The sequence below is a fragment of the Syngnathus acus genome, chromosome 24 (assembly GCF_901709675.1).
Source record: "Syngnathus acus chromosome 24, fSynAcu1.2, whole genome shotgun sequence".
NCBI classification, from domain to species: domain Eukaryota; kingdom Metazoa; phylum Chordata; class Actinopteri; order Syngnathiformes; family Syngnathidae; genus Syngnathus; species Syngnathus acus.
The window spans coordinates 983,696-988,760 of NC_051108.1; positions in this window are offsets into that span (position 1 = coordinate 983,696).

The window sequence follows — 5,065 nt, forward strand, 5'->3', positions numbered from 1 at the left end:
ACGTCCCAAAGACATTGCGGAGCGCAGGAAATCGAAAAAAGAGAAGAAAAGCAAAAGGTATGCCGCAGGAAAAAAAGTTACCAAGTTGTCACAAATTGTTTTGGAATTCTGGATTAAAAACAAGGTTCTTGTGTGTGTATTGCAGTTCTAGAAGGGAGCCTGGACTGCAGCGCCTGACACGAGCACGCACGCACTCGCACGCACGCACGAGAAGCGCGTGGCCGTTAAAAAGGCACGAGGATGAGGAGGTGGGTCAAAGTCGTCACTCGGCCACTTCCGCTTGGCTTTTCACCAAATTTGGCTACGGCAAAAAACACGTGCAGGCAGACAAACAAACAAACAAACAAACAAACAAACAAACAAACAAACAAACAGCTCATTTTCAAATAATTACAATGACCCTTTTTTTATTGTCATTTTTATAAGACGAAGGGAGATGGGATAAAAAAGAAGGAAATTAAATATGTTTTGTGTAATATATAGTCACAAAGGTAAATTGGAAATAAATCAATTAAAATTCAATTTAAAATAACATAATCAGGGTTACTTAATTACTATCAGCACTTTTCTTTTTTAGTAAATGGTTTTACAGTATAAAAATATGTTTATATTATGTTTTAAGGCAAAAGATTTGATTCAATAATGTCATTATCAGTCAAGGGATAGTTTAGAATTTTTAATAATGATATCAATCATATCATGGTATCGATAATCATGTCATCATTTATCAGCCATCAGAAAGATTTTGTCTGCTCATTTTTACGTCTCATTCCACTTGTGATTAAGAAGCAACTTTAAATAGTCAATTATTGTTTTTGATTTTCTGATTATCAACATTCATTTCTGGATAGGAATAGCGCAACCGTTTGCTACTTTTGCCTTCTTTTAATTATGGCCACTTTTTTGTCTGTACATTTGTGCAAACATCTCGCAGTTAATCTGTGTGTGTGTGTATGTGTGTGTGCGTGTCTGTGTGTATGTGTGTGTGAGAGATCTTGCTGGGTGGTCGAACTGTGCAAACAAACACACGATAAGCACAAAGCCACAAAGGCTGCACCGCCTCCTCATTTAAACCATTTATTCCCCCTCAATACTCTTTAATGGCCTCACACACACACACACACACACACACACACACACACACACATGGGCAGTTGTCATGGTATTCTACTTCAATAGACTGCATGTTGCCTATATTCATGACACACACACACACTAGTATACGCACACAACATACTTTGTGTGCCTTGACATTAGCTGAAAACCATCCCATTGCAAGTCAATATGGGGTTGCTGACAATTGCAACTAGTCCATGAATGCGTCTAATCAACCTGCACTTGATTGGCGACCAGTCCACAGTTTGTCTGCCGGCTCTCTGGCCCAAAGTCAGTTGGGATAGGCTTCATCTCAGCCGCCACCTTAATGAGGACAAACGGGTCGGGGGGATTACAAGTCGCTCAGTCGTGCCAGTGATTTGAAAAACTATATTTCAAATGCGGACCGTCATCTTTGGGCCGCGGTTCCGCCTCCCAATTTGTCTACAGCTTCGCTTCGCTTCCCAGCTTCCCGCCGAGGAGCGGGCCTCTGCCGCGCTGTAGGTGGTGATACAAACAAAAGCACAAAGCGACCACGGCGGCGCTTTGTAATCGCAGTAGAACATGGAAGAACGAGGGGGCGAGGAGTTTGGGAGCCGTGGAGGTCAGTCCAGAAAGCCAGGAGTTGGAATGTTGATAAATGGCTGAGGAGCGGAAGGGCAGGTAGGAAGAGTTGAAGTGGACAAAGTGAGATCAAGAGGTTGAGGAAGTGAACAGGGAGAGGCACAGAAAGTCCCCAATGACAGTAATCTCCAGTCTGGAGGTCAATCCCTAGACCTCTCCAGTTCAATCTGTACAGTAAGGCGGGTGCCCTGATTTGAACATAAGAAATATTTGGATGAAGTCAACATAGTACTGTTCTGTTTTTGGCTAAGATCAAGTTTAATGAATACACTTTTGCTCCTTTTAATGGGCCTACAATAAAACAGTGATAGTCTAAATTAGGTCTTTGGGCTCCCTCTGGTGGTACGTGAAAAAAAGCGGCACATTTATCTGTACTGGGCCGAATTTCAGTCTTAAATTGATTCATTAATAAATGAAACAAAATGAGATGGGAATAAAAATATTAACATATTGTGCAATTCATATACTGTTTTAACGGTGTTTGTTTTACATGTCCGACTTTTACACTATGTCCTGCACATTTGTGGTTGTGCTTTCTTTTGTGATCTTTTGCTGTTCTCTGCTGGTCTTGTTCTGCAACTGACGCATTGGCAACTTGAACTACAAAACAGGAGCGCTCTGCTGCCCTCTTGCGGCTGACTACAGTACATCATTTTGGGAGCGTGCGTGCGTGTGTGTAGAGCGCTGACACAGTACTTGAGTGCTGTTTTGCGCCCAGCAGCAACAGACTGCGAATGAATTGGTTTAATAGATTGTAGATTATTTTCATTTCCGTCATTTACTTCTATTTCTGTGGTGACAGAAAGCGACCATCCATGCGGAACGCTCGTTAACATTTAAAAACGAAACAAAGGCCTCGTGGCTCCGTCAAATGTCAAAGAAGTCAATGTAGCGTGACGACAACATTGCTAACATGTATAATTCAATATCGATAGAACATAACATCAAGTGGCATCTGTAAAGCGGAAATTACAGGAAAACTAAATGGTTATTTTTTGTACTTTATCACGGGGGGAAACATCTGCGGGAAACATCTGCTGCCGAGTTCAGGATGCTCCATTGTAACCGATCGGAGGTGTGAACTAAATGAGCGCGGCATGCGAACTGACATTTTGAAAAGACGCACCTGTGTGTGTGTGCGCAGGCGCAAAATAATTTTCTTTCCTATATGTCAAGTGCACACGTTTCTCCGACTGTGTTTGGACTTGTTGACGACCCGCAGCGTGACACGTTACGTTTCAGCGCCATTAAACAAGCAATTCGACATCTTCCTCTGAACATCTGCCATCTATCGAGCCTCAGTGACTTTATGTCCTTAATGTCTCGGGTGTCGTGCGTGTTTTTTGGTTACACACACTCGTGTGCGTTGCACAAGCATGACTGTTTTATATTAATAACGCGCCCACAATGTCTATCAAAACGAATCCTGATTATTCACATTTTGTGTGTGTGTTGTGTTGTGTGTATTGTGTCTCGTGTTTGCCACAATGCGTTTTGTTGTTGTTGGAGCTTGTGTCATGAGTGCGTCTGTCACAATGCACGCCGGACAAAGGCTGACTTAATGGACTAGTGCTGAGTGGTGGTGGCTGACACAGACACACACACAACCCCCCCGCACGCACCGGCTTCAAAACTGCTTGAGTCAGACATGTCTCACTCCCAATGAGATGATGTCATGGGCATGCTTTCAAATCTACAGTAGATGTACATTGTATTTTATGCCCGATATTCTACATTACCTACCAATGTGAGTTTAAATTCATCTTTCCTCATCGAAATGCAATTTGAACCCATTCCAGCATCCCCAACTGTTTTTGAAATGCGTGAAACATTTTTGCTCCATGTTTTCATTTCAGTAGACTTTGTGCTGCTCCATCTGCTGTGTTCAACTTGACCACCAGACGGCAGTATAGCACAAACATATGAACAATACTGCGCACGGGTTATTTGTCATTTTTCGCATACAATCGTCGATCTTGGAGTCTTCCTCGTTTCCAGTAAGACGAAGTCACTCAAGTGGGACGAGTATTTCGGTGCACGACGACGGCGGGCGTCGGTTAAACGCAAAATCTGCCACAATCTAAAAATAGGAGCAGCAGCAGCTTTGTTTGTGTCGAAGATGAGGTGTTGACTCCTTATCCTCTTATGTAGCGCGTCTTTTCCAATTGGCTCTTTTATTAATATATTTTATTTGGTTATTTTACAATAAAAATAATCAACGGTTGTCCGAAATAATCCCCATTTTGCCGTCCAAATGTCTCCAAAACATGAGTCAAGTGGACGCCCACCTGTTCCCACAGACCACAAGGAGGGACTTCCCTGAAACACACACACACACACATACACTGTGTTGTTGACATCACGAGTGAGTCACAACCTAAAATGAAAAGACTCAAAATAACATCAAAATTGTGTGCCACTCTTGACACTGCATGTGTCACGCACTAATAACGTCTCTGTCCTCATTGGTTAGTTCCACGACTGGTGCAACTTTTGGCCTTTAATTTCATACCTGTAGGCCAAATGCAAAAAGCACATTTGACCATTGTGGGACAAATTAAAAAGCAGTGGGGGGAAAACGTGACTGCTAAGAGCGTTGTTCTTCAGGTGCATCCTTGTTCTTCTACTGGCCAAGAGCATAGTACAAGTGCTAACCGCAGTAGTACTTGAAATTCAGAAGTCGTAAAACCACAAGAGGAAACCAGCGCAGCCAGATAGCGCCACCACTTCCCGTGTGACGTCACAGCGCTGCACTGATTATGCGTGTGCATGTACTACAACAACACGCGTCCAGTTAATGTTGATTTCCCGCATAATATTTTCCGCTTTCATCGTTTTCCTCATATAGACGAGCGTCCCGTGACATTTTGATGTCCTTATCAATGATTATGTCTTTCCCTTTGACCGATGCGGGCCTCCTCTTATCTGTTTTCATGCTCCATGCAGATAGTGCGCTCATGGAGCTTTGTTTCTTATCGTTTCGCCACCCCAGCTGAAGCAGAGTTTGTACATATTAAGCATAAACATGGCACCGTTTCAGATTAAGGTGCACTTGTCTAGTTTTTTTGGTATTGATAGTGAAAAGCCCGCAGAGACCATTCTTTTGATGCTTTAAATCCAGCACTCCGATTTTCACATTTTATTTTTGTTTTATTTATTTTATTTTAATAGATTCCAGACGATACCTGCCCCAATATGTGTGATTCAGGCGAGAATAAATGACCGATATCTGCAATCCAAATAGAGTCTCGCAGTTAAATATTTGCTTTTGACATACTTTGTACGTCACTTCCCCTGTGACGTCACGGCTTTGGACTTCAAACAGTTAAGCCCAGGAGCGCGCGTG